The sequence below is a fragment of the Aythya marila genome (assembly GCF_965140915.1).
Source record: "Aythya marila genome assembly, chromosome: 1".
Classification (NCBI taxonomy): Eukaryota; Metazoa; Chordata; class Aves; order Anseriformes; family Anatidae; genus Aythya; species Aythya marila.
Window position 1 is genome coordinate 108938973 of NC_139042.1, and position 19827 is coordinate 108958799.

General features: G+C 35.9%; 1 protein-coding gene across 2 annotated transcripts in view; it reads left to right on the top strand.

The window, feature by feature from the left end:
- Positions 1–19827, top strand: part of CADM2 (cell adhesion molecule 2) — a gene marked incomplete at its 3' end in the record, with an annotated part of 671230 nt that overhangs the window by 628048 nt on the left and 23355 nt on the right. The gene's annotated exons all lie outside the window — the stretch shown is intronic.

Genomic DNA, 19827 nt, shown 5'->3' on the forward strand with positions numbered 1-19827 from the left:
CACATGTATTTGCAAGGTTTCACAGGTAATCATAATCTGGGTAAGGAATAGTTAGTAATCTCTCACAGTGTATGAAATGGGAGAAGGTTCCTATGTGGTCTGTTGATGGCTTTTGTTGTACAAGGAGAGAGGAAATAATACTCAGTTATCACAGCACAATATTCATATGATGAGTTACAATTATCCCAAGAAAGCTGAGACAGTCACGAAATCTTTTCTTTCTGGAAGGACTGCTAAGAATCAGTTGTAGTGACCTGCCTAACTTGCAAGAATAAGCTGAGCTAAATGCAAGTCCATTGTATAAAGATTATGATGGTATCAGATCACCCAGCTTCTTCCTCCATAGGGCATTGGTATTTTAATGTTGTGGCCTTCATGTAATAAACTGACATCAAACCTGAAATTACATTTTTAAGCTTTAATATTAGAGTGTGAAAATATGTCTTAGCAAAAAGGAAAAAGAAAAAGAATACAATAACAGTTCTTTCCTCAAGGAAAAAAAAATAAATAAAGGAGAGACCATGGAAGACAGCCCAATGCTCCAACGGTTCAATAGTAGCAAGAGGAGTATGTTTTGAAAAGGAACAGAGAGGTAGGGATGAGCATGCTTTTATAGAGAGTATTTTGAGTGAAGCAGCAAAAGCTTCTCAGCTTTCTGAGGGCATTTCTCTGGAAGGACAAAGTGCTTGGTGTGTTCCATGTTAGTTGTCTTTAATTGTTTTCTTCTTGTTGTTAGATGATCATGACTATCCTATATCTCTGATATGATTGTATATTTAGTGTACCACTGTTATTAAAATATTCTGTTGCCTCCTAAGTGTCGGTTAGTACCTCATTTTCCATTACTCTTAAGTGTTCATTTTCACTACCTAATCACTGGCATTAAGAGGAAGAGCTGGGAAAGAGGACCCTCTTCTAAGCTTCAGCTCTATTACACATTAGAAAGTATGCTATTTGATGCTACAGTAGCAAAGAGATACTACTTACGAGAGAGTAAAAGAGCAAGGAAATCTGGGTGAAAGTGATCAATCAGTAAAAGATCAGAGCTCACTTTTTCTGGAAAAAGAAGGGAATGCAGCAAAATGACTGAGAAGATGAGGCTGTTTCAAACCCTTTCAAGGAAGTGGTAGATAAAGTCTCTTGGCCAGAAAATCTAAAGAACCTAGGAAGTGAGGAAAGCTGTTTCTGGAATAGTTTGTATTGGAAAAAGATAATACATAAAAAAATGACAGTCTACCCAAAGCAGAGGAAAAATAGGACATACTATTTTTGTAGGACTAGTGAAGTACTGTCTAACAATTTAAGAAATCAAAAACCACAAAAATATGAAAACAGAAGAGAGAATTACTGTAAATGTAAGTTACAGTGTAAGACAATCACAGGAAACCAGGAATAAATTCAGAAACAAGATGCAAAACTAACTGCAACAAGCAAGGTATGAGAAATGAAACAGCAAAAGGGTATAAAAATACATTAGATGAAAGACAAAAATAAAGAAATTCAGTGATCCTGTTCGTGAATGATTAGGACAAAGCAGAAGTAATTTGTGTTTTATCCAAGCAATGGATGACAACTTGAGTGCTGTTTTTAATAGGGGTGTTGCACTGGAAGATGACCACAGATAGAGACAGACCAAAGAACAAGAACAGAAGGTTTAAAAATATAATCTGTGAGGAAGCTGAAGGCACCGGTTTGTTTGGTTTTGCTCCCCCCCCCCAAAAAAAAAAGTCAATAGGACTGTGATGAGCAGTTATTTTTTGAGCTCAATGGGGAAAATAAATCCACTGAATTAGTGGCAAAAGCGTTTAATGGGGAAACTGTCAAAATATACAGGAAGCAGTGACGCAGTGTAGCTATCAAAATTTTAGGATTTCCTTCATTAGAGTTGCTTTCTTTCAATGTATTTGATTGCCATGGCCAAGGGAAATGGACAAGATGCTCTCCTTAGGTCTCTTCCTCCCCTGTCTGTCTTGGACTTATAAACAAATAATGTTCATAAACCTACAGTGAATGTTGTGAGGGCTGTGTTCTGCCATTTCTCTTCATCCTGAAATGCTAGACTGAACCTTGTCTAGATTGGCAAAGCACCTACACAGCTGAAATACAGGTTGCATAAGAACCAACCTGGAGAGGATCACATTTTCAGTAGTATCGTCTTCTGGCTGAGCAAGAAGTACCATATAAACATATTTTCCTTTGGCACTTCTGCTTCTTAGTCAGTCAGAGTTCTGACTTGAAGGAGTGCATAAAATCATGAAGTTGATACACTATTCATATATTTTCATCCTACAGACCAATTTATCTTTTTATATATATTTATTGTGCTTTCCAGGTAGGTTGGAAGCAGCATTTTTCTTTCTTGTAGTCTGTTGGTTCTTGTTTGATCATTCCTTAAAGAAGAAGTTTGCTCCACATCATAGGGTAGTACATGCTAGATAATTGTATCTTTGAACTGGATTTCTAACACATGAGAGTCTTTCCACTGGATTTGCAACAGCTGACATAATATTCCTGCTGAGAACATTTCACTAGTATTATCATAGATACTTTTGAATGACCTTAGGTAAATTTTACAGGATGTTCCTCTATTCTACAAGACCCTTACACAGTCCACCTTGAGGATATGTTACTGCACATCAGTCACAGGAAATGCCATTATAGGAATATAATACAGGGTATAAAAAGCCCAGAATCTGTAGATCTAAGGCCTTTTACATTATGTTAACTGCACCTCTTCATTACTAAAATCCTGAATTAATGGGGGGGACGGATGAAATCATCAGTTATTTCTGGAACAGTGTGACCCATCTCTGTCTTAATCTGCATGGAGTTTAGTAAACAGCATAAAAAAAGCTACTGACCCAGTTGAATAATAACATGGTGATTCATAAACATCCTCTTTTGTCAAACTTTTCACTGTCTGAGACAAACATATGCTTGATTTTGTACTCAGTCCTTCAGGAATTAATTATTCTTTTACTGGTACATTACCAACTAACTCAGAAGTCTAAACACAGTTAGATGTCAGAGGAAAGTATTGTTTTTTATATATTTGTCAAGAGTATCTTAAAGCCTAATAAGAATGCAAAGAAATGTACGACAAAATAAGAATAAAATGTATCAGAAGAAACGATTCTAGGGGACTAAAGAAGGAATAACTATATGAGTAGTTTCCCTTCTATCAGGTTTATGTTACATTATCTGTGAAAACTGTGCATAGATCCATACTATTGTTCCTTTTTTATGACTGGGAAGAGGCACAAAAAGACTGTGGATTTGCCCATAGTAGGGGAAAGGGGATCCCTCTCTTGGGGAGATCCTTTGTTAGTATAAAGTTAATTTAGATGGACCTCCTTCAAAGTCCTATAGGTGAAGAGAGACTGGTAGGTAGTGTAGGAAAAGTCACCTCAACTCAGAATAACTCTTCATGTTTCTGGATTCGCAGAAGAGAAAAGCTTGTGCTTGTAGTATTTAAACACACAAATGTACACAAAACCCTCTCTAGGCTGCAGTGATTAACACAATGTTAATCCTTCCCTCAACTTTTAGTTTGTTTGTTTGTTTTAATTTTAAACCCTTTCATAGCAATGTAAAAAAAAAAAAAAAAAAAAAAAAAAAAGTCAGATTATGAAAACTGGGTAATTCTGACTTCTTTTTATTGAAGACTGAAGTCTCACAACTCCCTATCACCACGACCCACATACAAATAGGTATAAAAGTAACACTGCAAGATCATTCCAAAGTCAAAAGATAGATCCATTCAGTTCTATTGCATGTATCTGTCTGAGTCAGTCCCAGCTGACTCACTTGTATGATGACTGTGCCAGAATGTTCACAGCTTTATATAGCAATGCCTAAAAACATCTCCAAAAGTCATTGCACATAAGAGATATGAGGTTACTCCCAGGCAGCTGCACTACAAAGTCCAAGAGTTTGTTTAACAGTCAGGGTGTCCAGATAGTGAATGAATACACGCATTCATTTAAAAAAAATAAATAAATAAAATCTCTGCTCTATTATAATTCTCTTTGATTTTATTGTTTTGGGCTCTGGGGTAAAAGAAAGATTTCTTAGAAGAGATACAGAGATACAGATACTAAATTTAGAAGACTTTACAATGGATTAAGGAAAGATTTGAAGGTATGATCATTTTGATAAACTATTATAAATTCAAAGTATGAATATTTCCACTTAATAGCATGCATTTCAACAATCTTAGCTAGAAAATTACCTTCTTTTTGTTCCATTTTTGGAATTTACATAAGAAAAAAAAAATAAAGAGCAATCTGATTATGGGTAGTTAAAATGCAGGAATTATTTGGGCAATACTTCTATTTCTCAGTTTGGTTCATATCAAAAGAATGTTAAGCATTACCAGTTTTTTGCTTGTAACTTCATTTTTCTTCTGTGTCATCTGATTAAGGTCACTTGGTTCTTTGAGGTACTGACAGAGAGAGAAACAACAAAGTCAGGAAAATATTCAGAATATGTGAGGGACAAGGGAAACAAGGATAGAGTTATAACAAGTACAGTTGCTTATACTAGCATTCAGCTCTGCTAATAAAACAATTGTTGTCTAATGTTAAAAGCAGTATTGTATGACAGCATGCTAAAAGCTAGTTGTTTTATATACTACTTATAGCTGTAGCAGTAGCATAAAAATTAATTTTGTCTGTTTTCACTCAAACCAGATAAGAAAAGTACAACTTTCCAGTTTTTTATTTCTTCCTTCTCATCTTCCCTTCTCTTATAATAATCTTTTACTAACTTATGCAACTTCTAGACTTCCCAATAGACCAAAAAAAAAAAAAAAAAAAAAAAAAGAGAGATTCAAAGCAGGACTATACAAAGCAAGAGTTTTTCCCCATCAGACTTTCAAATAAGCCTTTAGTTCCCCTCTTGCAAGAACTGTTACCTCTTGATCTTATAATGACTTCATTAAATACTTTTATTTTTTATTTTGCTCATTGCCCAGCCGTTTAGAAGGGATGCTAGTAAAGCATGGTAAACCCAAGTTAGACCATGATGAAAGTCCAAATCTGTTTTACAGGCCTCTCTACCTAAGTTCAAAACTTTCGGAGCTTTCTCTGGTCAGAACTAATATCTGTTACCCAGAAAAAACATCAAGCTACAGGTGATCAGTAGCTGGGAAACCTTCCCAAATAAGCATCTCCTACCAGATGACAGAGTGATCAGGAACAGAAAGTGCTCTTTCATTCCTTTCCACTATTATGAGCAAAGTAGAGGAGACTAGGGACAGAAATGGTACCCAATCTCCTGAGGTTCACTACTAGCCGACAGGTGCAGATGGGAGATGCAGGAATATAACACTGTCTGCATCCTTTTCATTGCTTTTCATTGGCAGGCATTTGCCTCCTTGGAAAAATCCTATGCTTCCATGCAACAGGGATGACAAACCCTGGAGAACCCCAAAGCAGGTATCTAATGTACCTAGAGAGCAAGAGGACAAAATTTGAGAGAAGTTGGTTTTGGATTATGGTTGTTTCACACTTGACGGTTAGCTGAACTCAATCACATTGCTCTTTCACTCCTCAAGAGAACAGAGGGAGAAAATATGATGAAAAAAGGCTCACAGGTTGAGATATGGACAGGGAGATCCTTCACCAATTACTGTCATGGGCAAAGCAGACTCAGCATAGGGAGATTAAGGTAATTTATTGCCTATTGCTAGTAGCAGACTAGAGCAGTGAGAAAACAAAAGCAAACTAAAAACACCTTCCTCCCCATCTACACTCTTCTACCTCTTCTCCCAAAGAGGCACAGGGGAACAAAGAATGAGGGTTGGGATCAGTTGATGACAGTCCATCGCTGCTGCTCCTTTGTGGTCGCTCCCTGCCCCTGCTCCATGTGGGGTTCCTCCCATGGGATGCTGTCCTTCCCAAACTGATCATATATGGGCTTTCCACAGGCATCAGCTCTTCAAGAGCTGCTCCAATATGGGTCCATCCTTCAGGAACATACTCCTCCAACATGGGTCCCATACAGGCAGCAGGTCCCACCAGATCACCTGCTCTCATGTGGGCTCCTTTCTATGGGCCTAGAGTCTGCTCTACTGGGTGCTCTTCCACAGGCTGCAGCATGGAGATCTGCTCCATGTGGGACCCATGGGCTGCAGGGGGACAGCCTGCTCCTCCAGGGGCCTCTGCACAGGCCACAGGGGAACTGCTGCTGCATGCCTGGAGCACCTCCTGCCCTCCTGCTGCACTCACCTTGGGGGCTGCAGGGCTGATTCTTTCACATTTCTCCATTTTCTCTCCCAGTTGCTGTCATGCAGATTTATTTTTTTTTCCCCTTCCTTAACTCTGCTCCCCCAGAGACCCAACCAGAGTCACTCCCAGACAGCTCTGGCCAGCGGCAGGTCCCTTTTGGAGCTGGCTGGATCTGGCTGTGATCTGACATGGGGCAGCTGCTGAGCTCTGCTCACAGAGGCCACCTCTGCTGCCAAAACCTTGGCACGTAAACCCAATACAAGGATTGAACAGTTGAACATATTATATCAAAATATGCCTTTTGTAGTGAGATTCAAGCCTGATGTTTATGGAAATATAAAGAAATTAGAACCAAAAGGGAAAAAAAAAAAATGATTAGATAGTCCTGTGCTCCTCTCTTCTGTGGTACTTGATGGGTACAAGAGAACTGTCCTATATGATGGGAAGTACAAGATACTTTTGCCCAGCATGAGCTAAGAAGGTGAATTCTTGCAAGTTGTCTGTTTCTTCATAGATCCCCAAACGTTTCTCCCAACTCCTTCAGTATATGTAGCTCACTTGGTTTCACTTGCTGTTTAAGTTGTGTGATTCTTACTAGTTTCTAGAGTTTCTGGAACAAGAAAAAAGAAATAGATTAAAATAGGTACAAGAAAAATAGCTCTATAATGTTGATGCTTAAGTCTGTTCTGCCAGCTTTTTACCAAGAAAATCATCTGTCATGTACCTGTGCAGTTGTCACGTGCGTCTGTGCCTTCTCTGTGTCCTCGTGAATTGAACAGGACTTGCAATTTTTAAAGTTTCTAAAGTATATTTTCAACAGGCTAGTAGTCCACAGTGCCAATTTTAGGGGACACAGATTGATTGTTCCCTTGCCTAAACAACATTTAATTAGTGTTTCATCCTGCTAGCCAAACCTAGTGTTACAATTAATACTGTGAATTCTCAAGGCTCACAAAATTAGGATTGACAAAGGCGATTGTAACACCTGTTCTAACTCAAAGTACTCTTTGTTTTTTAGGTTTGATAGATATGCAGCCAGTAAAAGCCTTTTTCTAATACCATAAAAGTGGCTTTTAAGAATGTTAGTGCAGTCGATCGTGTACACAGATTTGATATATAAAATAAAATGAAAATCAGGAATCCTCAGGTGTTCCTGTTACACTTTAGCTTCATGGTACAAGGTATCTATCTCCCCGTACCAACCAAACATTAAAAATATATATATATATATATATATTACTTTGCTGGTTAGATTCTTATAGATTTCTAAGTATATCCACTGAGAATTAAAATCACGACAAAACAGTACATGCTCATATGTGTGGTGATTTTAGAACAAGCACGTTAGCTTCAAGCCAGTGGCTGTACAAAAATGACATGAAAATAATTTTTCTTTTTAGAAAAATGTTAAGAATTTTGGATATTGCATCCACAGAAGATATCTTATGGCTCACAGAAGACAGGACAATGGGATAGTGAGTAGCCTAGGTTTGTAGTTATGAAATGAAGGACCTTTTCATGCAGTATGAAACTAAATATGAGCCTCCATTATCACTGCACACTAAAAAATGGAAATATCCTGAAGTCTATATTATGAACAGACAAAAAAACAAAAACAAGTGTTTCTTTGTGGAGTTCCCTGTTCTCAAATAGTGTTAAAAGAGGCTTTACAGCTGTAATATCAACTGATGAGTAATCTTGTGGTCAACAGGCACTGCACTAAAGCATTCTAGCCACAAATGAAAATTATGGCAACATGATCCACATCATACTAGTTACCTTGATTGCCATGAAATATATTTGTTCTCTTTTCTTTTTTTTTTCCATTTTTGTATCTTGCACAAGCTAAAGCAAAAATATCTGGAATTTAGAGAATTGTAGTTTTCTATGCTTAACAGTTATCATGATAAAAGATGAAGGTTATTGCCATGTTATTTGGTCATGTTATTCACGAAATGAGCCCGTTGCATTCCAGCACAAATAAAGATAGATTTCATACTGTTAATACTTTGCCACGTAAATGAACATTATGAACATGAAATGTGAATTACAAACAGTCACAGTGAAGACATGAGGGAAAGGAAATATCACAATATTCTATATTAACAACCTGCTCTTTGTGTCTGGAACAAATATTTTTAGTGCTAACAAATCCATCCAGCTGTCAGCTTGCTGTAATGAAGTATGCAACTTTAAAAGTACACAGCGATTTCCAGCCTTGATGGATTATCACTTAACCCAAAATGCAACAGTGTACAGATAAGTATCACAATTGGTTGATGGTCTGATAAAGATTCCATTATATAGCTGAGCTCCTAAGAGGCTTCAGCAATGCGACAGAAATTCAACCATTCCCAACCTGAGCTCTGATTGCGCTGTTTTTTTTTCCTACTCCAGATGAATTATGCAGTCTAACAGTCTCTATTGTAAGCTAACAGTGCTAGAGAATTTCCAAATTAAGAGTCTCTCGTGTTGGAAGCATGCTCGCTCTCTGTAAGGAGAATCCTTGGCTCAGAATTCATCCTGAGACTTCACCTCAGGTGCCACCAACAGCAGGGACTTGGCACTGCTTCTGCCCAACTTCCCTGTGCAGCAAGGAGGCACACACAAAACTACATGGAAAGGGCTGAAGGCATCAGTATCAGCATAAAACATAATGTTCAAGACCAAGTATACCAAAAACTGCAACTGTACTGACCATTTCTATCTGAGCTCTGAGAGCTGATCTCAGTTGCAACATTTCCTACGTTTATGAATATGTAGGCATTTTCAGTAGTCAGATGTAAAGGAGGCAAGAAACTTAAATTATTCATGGTAACTTCATACTCTAGCAGAGCTTGTGATTTCTCATACACCAGTGATCTTGTTGCTTCCAAAATAATTCAAATTTTTTAAAGATATTTTTACCTCATACCCACTGTTCTAAGAACCAGAATTCCATTGATTTCAAGTGACTTTTGGCATGAAATATTTACAGTTCTACAAGCAGTTTGACTTGCAAATTGGTTAAATGAGTTTATTTTGCTTAGCTGACAGGTAGTCTTGAGGTTTGGAGCAGATTTGTGAAGAATTTCTTCTACAGGAGAACAGACTATAGTATCCTTTCTTGTACGTAATACGCTACATATACAGGAACTCATTAATTTTCAGTGGGACTATGTGCACTTTCATGTGTTATTCATAGATCAGGATCTGTGATCTACTGAGTCCAGAGGAAGCCACTAGATCAGTCAACCTAAATTCTTCTATAGATTCACCTGAAATTTATAATGAGGACCAGAAACCTTTATTTTGTAAAACAATGTCCACCAGAACATTTCTAGACTTAGTTTAAGACCTAAAGAACTGGAGAATCCACAATTTCCCTTGGTGTTTTTCTTCAGCAGTCCGCTACCCTCATTGTTATAAAATTAAGATTTCTTTCTCTGACAAATTTTCCTGATGTTACCAGCCATACATTGGTTCTTGTTAAACTTTTATTCAATAAAATGTCTTCTCATTCCATACATTTTCTCCTCTCAGAATTGAATGTTTATTGTAGAAAAGACCCACAAATATGCTTCAAAATTTGTTTTTAAAAATTGTCTTTGTGGAGCTTATTAAAACTTCTATTTGATTTGGTTTGTTGTAAAGACATCTATGCTTTCAAGCATATCTTCAGTGATGAATTTTAAGAGAAGTATAGTACATTCCTTTTAACTGGGAGAAAGATTAGTCAAATAGCTTCTGTTGAATGTGTTTAATTGTTTCTCCATTAGAACTGTAGCAAAGCACATGGCTAACAGTTTTAGATGTACTTTTTTTTTTCTTTTTTTTTTCTTTTTTTTTTTTTTCTTTTTTTTTCTTATGGAGAGATTTACAGGGTACATAATGACAGTACCAGCAAAACATGAGGTCTGTTGTTCTGAAGTTACTGTGTAAGGAAAATTTGGTATAGTCTATGCTGTGAGAATACTAATGAAATGCTTAACTAATAAAAGCTAAAGTGTACAACTAGGCATCATTGCAGTTAACAGGAAGGGCAACTAAAGGAAATGTTTCAGTGTCATATACAATGTAAAAAAAAAAAAAAAAAAAAAAGACTGAAACTGCAGACAAGGTCTAAAAATGAGGAAAGGGAGGAAAAACAGAGAAAAAATACTTCTAGTTTCAAATTTATTGCTAACACCTTTAATAACAAATGCACGTCGTTCTCACTAACCAGTGAACTAAAGTCATCAACTGTGCCTTTGAAGCTGAAAAGATTACTCTCTCTGCCCTTGCTTTCTCTGACACTCCACTTGAAACACAGTTAATAACTTCCAGTGTGAGCCTCACAAAATACAGAATTGATACTAATTATATTAAGTTTGTTGGATGAAAGATGACCTTGGTGAAACTGGAAGCTACAGCATTCCCCAGAACAATAAAATAAAGGTAAAATCTACACAGAATGACTTTGGAGATGATTCAATCTGACCTATTAATTTTCTTCCTATAAAATTATGTCAGACTGTGCACCTCAGTTGTTTTTTTTTGTTGTTTTTTGTTTTTTGTTTTTTGTTTTTTTTTTTTTAATCTAAAATGGATTTATGAGTCCATAATAAATGTGATGTTTTACCTGATTTTTAAACCATCAGCATAAAAACCTGCACAAAGTGAAGTTATTCAAATAGTGAATACAAAAGAGGGTATTCTTGAAGGTAATATTTTAACAATATTTAGAACACCAAAATCAAATGTCTAACCATCCCTTTTTGTGGCATTAGTGATTTTAGTTGTCTGTTCTGTATTGCCTTTGGAGTCCACACCATAGGGAAAACTGAGCATGGTGGCAGCCAGTGAGGTTGGATTGTGTGTATGAGGTATACAAGTGTATACAGCACTGAAATGGCTGAGTTGCAGCACACCAAAGAAGTGTTCGCAGGACAGGATGCTAAAGATATGTGTTGCATGTCTCCAGGAGGCCACTGTGTGAAAACACTGAAGGGCAAGTCTTGCTGTAACACTGCTGGAGCTGGTAGTGGTTCATGTTTTTTAGCTGAACTGTGCTTCAGATAGTAGGGTTAAAATGTATTTCTTTGTTACAATTGAGAGAGAGAGATTAGAAATACATAGAGAATATTGCTATAGGTCTATTACTTTAAGACAAAAATCTTTGGAGGCTAGTGTGTTACTGCAGTGTGTCTGTCAGATCAGGTGCAAAAAAGCAGAGTCAATTAAGCTTAAATGAAAAAGGCAACAACAAAAAAAAAATGACTATCAATGTTTTAAAAGACTAGATGAAAACACGTCCTATAGGAAAGAAGCAAAAAGGAAGTCTGGTTTGAAGGATACAGTATTGTAAATGGCTGCACCTAATCACAGCTCAGTTCATTTTTTATTTTTTTTTTTCATTATAAAAATTGAGAGAGAGACAGAATTACAAACTCATCTACTCTGAGAAATACAGGGTGGAAAACCTTATTCAATAACACTTGACTCACTGTTTGGCAGAGTATAAAAGACTGAACGGGAAAGCACAAATGGAAGTGACTGAAAAAATGAAATTCAGAACCAACACAAGGAAGTACTTTTCACTCAAAGAGAAATACAATTTTTCAATAGCCTACTGAGCCAAGTTTGGAATTGGAGGCGCTGAGGTCATTAAAGAAGAAGGGAGATACTATTCTGGAGGAACTGTGTTAACCAAGATGACTTGCAAAGGGCTGAATGGCCTTTTCCTTTTCCCCAAATTTATGTTCTTTTTGAAAAACTTTGATTACAAGTCATCCTGCTGTGATTTAGATAGTATGAATTTGAAAAGAATGTATCAAATCCTTTCAATCAAGATGCTTGGGTTTCTTTCCAGCCTGAATTCTTGTAAGCCTATAATAGAAAACCATCAGTCAAGGGAAAAAAGTATCAGGAGTAGCAATTTACGTTAATGTACAATTTCCTTTTCCAGCATAAAGGGTAAGAGACAAGGATCCAGGGCAACAAAGGCCAGAATATAAATCTTTATGCGAATATGTTATGTTAAAAAAAAAAAATAAATCCCAAAGACTGAGAATTTAAGGAAGCCATTTTATTTATTTTATATACGTCTTTTCTCGTGGTTAACAAGTTTCTAAAATATACACATCAGGTCATGAACTGCATTCAGCACCCTTCAGAGAAGAGACAACTTTGATTTTAATGAATTCAAAGTGCCCTATCAGTCTTTAGCATTGACTTTGGGATATGTCCCTGGACGTACTTGATAGTAGCCAGCTTTTATGACTATTTTAATTTGTTAAAGAAAGTGATCAGATAGGGTTAATATATAATGCCTTTCCACTTTTTTTTTTTTTTTTCTTTCCCCTGGGTGTAGTTTTAAGTAGAGACCAAAGAGAAACCTGTCTAATTAGGCTTGAATTTTCCTCAGTTATTGTCTCCACTGTCCCTGGTCTGGATTGCATTCTTGAGCACATTTTTAGACTCTTTCACACAATTCCTGCTACCAATACTGTTCATGTTTACCCACCACAGTGCAATTTTGGTAGTCTGTGCTGGTGTGCTATTGTATTGTGTCAGATTATCTTCTGTATCTTTTTTTTTTTTTTTTTTTAGATCAGCTACACCTTTTACAAAACAATAGGGGCTCTGGGTTATTTGAGCTTCTAAGGGTTGCTTAATTCTGGAGTCCTATTCTTCCAGTTCATCTCTGAGGCATCAGTTTCTAGTATTTCCAGACTTAGTAATGTTAAGAGGAAATTCGTCTTTTATTTCAGTCAGGTTGGCTCTCCTCTGCTGCGTGACCTTGTGCCAAGTAATTTGTGAGTGGATTGCCAGTCCCAAATTACTGTCAATTTTGGGACTTTTTTTTGTTGTTATTTTAAGTCCTTGTATTATAGTATGACTATGGGAAAGTGTACTAATTGCTTTTGTGTGATCAAAACGTACACTCTTTTGCTTCCTGGTGCATTTGAGTGGTGTCCACTAATTCTTACCAAGTCATTTCTGCATTGGCTGCAAATTGCTGCTATGGCTCTCAGAGATTTTAGTTTGGATTTTCCATGCAGAATTTGCTTCTCTATGTTTATTATGGAATGTGAGTGAACTGTAGGGTTTTTACATAATTCTAAATCCTTCTCAGTCAAATAGACAGTCAGGGAAACAACTCATACACAAAGGAAATTCATAGCAGGGTGTGGTTACTTTCAGCACTATAGTAAAATTGGTTAGTTCTATGCTGTGTAAAGCATCTTGCTCTTGGTATAATTTGTAGTGTTACAGAGAAATTAAGAACATCATGAAAGTTCAAGGGCAGGAAAGTTTTTCTTCCTTTTTTTATAGAAAATGCTCAGCACTTGTGTATACTAACAGAATAAATGATGTTCATAATATGGACAACACATGGGTCAGAGTAAAAGGCATTTTATCATTTGTCTTGTGTAAAAAAAAAAAAAAGCTGAACTGTTAAGCCATCTGTTCTAAAGAATGAGAACATGATGAGCAGACTAAAGCTTTGGATGTTAATGCTGCTCAAATACTTTCAGGATTTTTTATTTATTTATTTTTACTGTTGAAAATGTGTCTGAGTTGTTGTATGTTATAGTCTACTAAACCTGTTTATTTCTGTGTCCCAGTTTCTAGTCTGTCTGAAAATCTTTCAAAATACTAGCATAGTAAACCATTTTGTGAAGAATTCTCTGAATTTATGGTGGATATACGACAGCATTTGAACATAGTACAAGCACATAGCATTTGAACATATTCAAGCACAAACCTAAATCATTTTTTCGTCTGAATGTAGAAGACAAAGAAACATATATTAAAGAGCTAGCATGTGCTTTAAATAGACACCGTATAAAATACTGCATTAGTTCCCTTTGGGTTCATATGATTGGGGTTTTGTAGCATTACACATATTTTAAACCATTCTCTCTCTTTTGATTTGATGGCTGCAGAATGGTGCTGCTAATCCTTCATGCTTTTACAGACTTCACTGGAGAACCCAGACTAAACTTTTGATGAGTGTTTAAAATCACTGGTGTCTAAAACTGAACGTGTCTGTCTGTGTCCAAACAGGTGGTTGAGGAAGGCAATAGGACAAACAAAGCTAGAGAATTGAAAGGAAATGTATGTCTTCATATTTGTGAAAATCATGTGCATAATAACCTTTCCAAGTTCCACATTGATTATTTGCAGGTGTCCAGTTCAGCCATATATTCTTTTATCACATTTTCTGTTTATATCACACATTCCTTATTAATGTTGATTTTATTATTGATTACCCAATTAAAAAAGGATGTAATTTACTCGGGGAAGTATTTTAGATATTCCTGTATTTAAGTTGCTCTATTTGTTCAGAGTGTTAGAATTAGCATTAACTCGTCCTTAAGATTTATATCCTAGTGGCCACAGTAGATTGTTGTCAATATTTAAATAGCTGCTGTTCAACTATAACTCCCAAACTTCCAGTTGAAATAGATTCCTGGAAAGATTGACATTTTACATTTAATATCACATGTGAAAATCTAGGTCATTTTTAGCTCCAAATAAGGTATAATAAAAAGATTCAAGTGAGTAAAGAATATAGTATTAAAAAACAACAACCCACAAACATTTAGAAGTGTTACCATCATAGGTTTCGTCATCTGTTGCTGGATTTTTTAAATATATGGCTATTTAATGCTTCCAAACAAGTTGTTATAATTCTCTTTGTAAGGGTTGGAAGGTGATCATTTATACTGTGTTCAAAAGACTAATGTTGAAAAAGTGCAGTTATTTTAGTCAAATTTGCAGTATTAACGGTATGCTAACTGGAATTCTGCTAGAAAAGGGAAGAATGAGAATGCAGTCAAATGTTCTCAGAGTTAATCTCACTCAGTTCCAAGAGTTGCAAAAATCATCCTTATCAATCCTGAAGTTGAACCAAAACCTAACTTCTAACTTCAGATCCTGGTCAGAAATCAGAGTAGGTGATTTATTTTCTTAGTGACTCTACTATATCTCGGAATTTTCAGAGATGATTACCATGAGAATGAATGTTTTCCCTTGTCTGCCATAAGCCCCAGTTCTTTATTTATTTTTTAATTAATTTTCCATTGCCAATAAAATGATTCTTTCATCACTATCTTATTTTTCAAGATTCATTTTTTTTCTCAGTTTTATCCTCTGATATTTCATCAGCATGAACTACTGCCTTTGCATTGCCTGTATCTTGCTGAAAGGTGTGTGTTTAGCTTTGAATGTGTATAAAATACAGCTAAAATATAAAAATAAATGTACATAGCACTGGAAAAGGTCTTTTCTTGAATTGTGTCAGTAAGTGCCCTAAAGTACATGCTGTCCCACTAGCATTTTAGGAATGTGAGCTAATCCTGTCTGTATTCCACAGCTAGTTGTTTAGCAATCAGAAACAAAAGGCTATATCAGCAGCAGAGCTGTGCTGCATTGGAAGCATTTCTTACATACTTAGTAGGGCAAAAGCATTGGGAAGAACGGGGCCCACAGAAGTAGCAGTGTGTTAATCAGTCTAAACTTTATTGATGGTACCTTTTTTTCAGGCTGAAATCTTAAGTTTTCATCAGTTTTACGTAGCATTAAACATACATGTATGTTGCAATTTCATGTTAATGGAATTAGCTTGTGACTACATCATTGCAGAGTGTGTTATTAGCATAAGTGTCTTCCTGTGGTCTGCCATTTGTGTCTTCTGGACACACTTCTTATCCAGGCTGTAGGTGCCATCCCAATCTTGCTTGCACACACACTGGGTGAATGTTATGAGCAATCCCACAGAAATTAGTGAAGCTACCCTGTATTTGAAGTCTTTGGGAGATCAGGACCATGTTTAACATTAGGGGTAGATTCCTTTCTTTCAGCTTCATTTAAGAAAGTTTATTTGGACCATTGCAGAGCAGGCGCTGCAACATAATCATGCCCAGATATTCGATTCCCTTGATTTTATTTTTTACTTATTCTTTGCATACTGAGACAAAGGGAATATAAATTAGATTTTTGGTTTGTTTGTTTGTTTTTCTTGGCACTCAGTCTGTGTTATTGTAGATAAATATTTCTCATGATAAGTTTACAGCGTTTATATTGTTATGCACTTATCAAGCATTTACTCTATTTGCTTGTTATGTAACACTTCATAACTTTGATAACACGCGAATTTTAAGATAAGACCCGATTTCTGTCTGAAGTGTCCGCAAAACCCACTTGAAAATAAGAAAAAGTAATGGGACTTCAAATTTGTGTTTGTTTTCAGAATGCATATCTGAACATCTGCAGCACCATAGTAGATAACGCTAAATATTACTGCCACGAGGCAGCAGTAGTATAGCTCCATTTTTATGTCAGAAATTTAAAATAAATTAAAAACATGTACTCATACATGCTGAACACTCCCCATTCCCGTTTCACAAATCATTTATGTAGCAAAAGTACATGAAAAAAAAAAATACACAATTACCTTGTCAATTCACATAGCCTTTGAAATCACTACTACAAACCAAAAGTTTCATCGTTTTCATTGCAGGAGTATTTATAGGCATCTATCAGACATTATCCATATTTTCCTTTCACATACAGAAGGGATAATCCCCCCTACCCCTCCTACCTAGTACCCAGTATTTGCAGGCCACTTGCAAAACACCTTGAGAAATTTTACAAGTGTGAATAACACAAAAGACGCACATTTGTTTTCTGAAGTCCTAATCATTTCAGTACCAAAACACAAGTCATGAGCCATCCTGTGCCATGGATGTAAGTAGGGTGGGTTTCATCGTGTTGAATGCTTTCCTGCACTTTACCTGGGAAAGAAAAGATGTGGAGTGCTAAGCAGAGAGAGGAGGAGGAAGAAAGAGCTGGGTGGGATTGTGCAGGGGAGGTGCAATACTCCATAAGGAGATATGGGAAGCATTGTAGCCAGTTCTTTGAAAACACATCAGGATTCAGTGACCAGACAGTGAGGCAAGTAGAATGGGGACACAGGAGGAGAGGAGGAGAAAGATAAACAGCAATCATTACCACATTGTTGCATCAATCTGTGGTGTACCTTATGTAGCATGCCTTACAGTGTGCCTTACATGCTTAATGCTGCACTTCTGCATTTGAAATACTGCATGAAGTTCTGGTTATCCAGCATCAAAAAGATCTGATAGGAATGAGAAAGAGACAGTGAGAAGGATGACTAGTGTTTTACAATGGTCTCTGTGTTAAGAGAGATTAAAGAGACCAGTGGTCTCCAGCTTGGAAATGAGATAGCAGGAAGAGGAGATGATAGAGGTTCATAAATGAGAAAGGACGTGAAAAAAGTGAATGATGTGAATAATCACCAATGCAAAAAATTTCTAGACCGTGGAGTCAGAAAATTGGTGGGTGAACAAGTGGAACTTTATGTATTGTATGTTTCATTTGGATATGAAGGAAATTGGAATAGATGGCGTTGCCTTCTGATCTACTACAGCCTATGTTCCTATGTTCTAAGATTTTTCTGCACAGGGAGATAATTGCAAACCTCATATTGATCATCATTTGAATGAACAAAAGTATGCTGATCACAAATCATAGCTTTAGTTATTTTTTAAAATATCTGTTAAATCAAACTAGTTCTATATAACTATTAGGCTATTCACTAAGATATCCTTTGACTACAAGGCTATTTTTTGTTGGAGAGTGAAGAAAAGTAAATTGGAATATATTCATGTTAAAACCGCAGATAAAAATATTAAAATTTGCAAAATGACTAAATCACAACTGTAATATCTCTCTACCTTACTCCAGTTTATTTAAGACAAATCTTTTACCAGTACATTTTGCTAGTAAAACCTTAGTGATTTAAAAAAACAAGTGAATATATTACTATCCACACCAGAGTTTATTTATGACAGCAAACATAGGAAAAATCATTTGATACAATTCTTATGAAATCAGAGTAAGCCAGTGATAAATACACAAGTGATCAAAACTTTCAAGAACAACGTTATCCCTTTTTCTCATAAACTGACCATTCAGAAATTTTATTGATTTGTGGTAGCCTTAGAAGAGGCTTTTTTTTTTTTTTCTTTTTTTTTTCTTTTTTTTCTAAATGAGGTTTAGCAAGGAGTAGCAAAGTCTGCTGGATAAACTCTTGAAGCAACACAAGAACATTTTTTGTTTTCCTGCCCTATGTGGATCTGGTTGTACCTGGAAAATGTGTCTGTGATTTCAGCACATTTTTTGTGGGGAATTCCAAACCAAAAAAAAAATCATTGCTCTCACAGTCTGAGAAAAGGAAAAGCATTTATAGTTTCAACAGAAGTCTGTTTGGCTATAAATTAATAAAGCCAGATTAATTAAGTAGACTATAATGTTAGGATTACTGTTACATAGCTACATTTATCTACCTGTGTAGAATTTAAAGACTAGGACAGGGTTGACTCTGAAGCCTTTTGAAAAACAGCAAATACTGGAACTCTTTGCCACTGAAAATGATTTTTAAAGATGTCATAGTGTGTTTTAATTAGGCCTCAACCCTGAAAACATAAAACCAAATTGGCAACTTATTATGCATGTACTCATATAACATTAAAGTATTGCATGCTTCCCTGAAAGATGTCTTTGAATAAAGTGTTTTACTGTTACAGAAGTTGCATGTTTTTTCCCTCAAATCTAAGATTTTATTTGTAAGTAAGCCCATTAAAAGTCTAATCATGATGGAGACAGAGATGCTTAAGAGTGCAACTCAATTCCATCATTATTGCCGTGAATGATAGTGATGTAACACATCTTAACAAAATGAATTACAAATTCAGACTCTTTACTGTCAAGTCCTATAGTTTCAATGGAATTATAAAATAATAAAAAACAAGTTAAGACTTTTCCTCCTTCCCAATAAAGCAAATATAAATTACAGATGAAAAAGGCATTTATGCATCCTGCTATATAATTTGCTTTGGTAAAAAAAATGATACAGAACACAACACAGAGCATGCTCATCAGATTTGACTCTTACTGCTCTAAGAGAAAAAATAATGGTTCTCAGTTTGAGATCTATATGTCTCCAATTGCATGTATGGTTAAAGAAATATGTTGGAGGGGCTCAAGTTTGTAATAACAGTAATGGTTTCACAATTAACCAAATAGTAATGGAAGCCTGAAAGCCCTGTATTGTAACATGGTAGAAATATGGAAATAAAACAAATAAAGGAGTTTGCAAATTCAAGTGTAGTACAAAAGAGGATATATGTTTATATGAACATGAAGTACATCGTGAGTGATTTATTCATGTGTGTTGTCTTTCCCACCCCAAATCCTCATGTTTCTATATTCAAAAGTTAGAAAATCCACAAATCAATCCATAAAAAAATAGATGTTATAAAATGGATAAAAACAAATGAATTATTTTTCTGTGATTGTTTGTTTGTTTTGGGGGGGGTTGGTTTTGGTTTGGTTTGGTTGGGAAAAGGAGCTATGTAGTTAGAGACTTTTCTTTGGCCTTTTTTATTCTGGTGATGTACATAAAATTCAGGTTTATTTCATATTCAGAAACACTCCTATGAAGACCAGGTAACAAAACTATTGTATTACAGAGTTGCTGCTCACTGAAAATTGCAGAAATCATGCAGAAAAGGTGATGATGTTCAGACCTGAGGTGCATCCACAA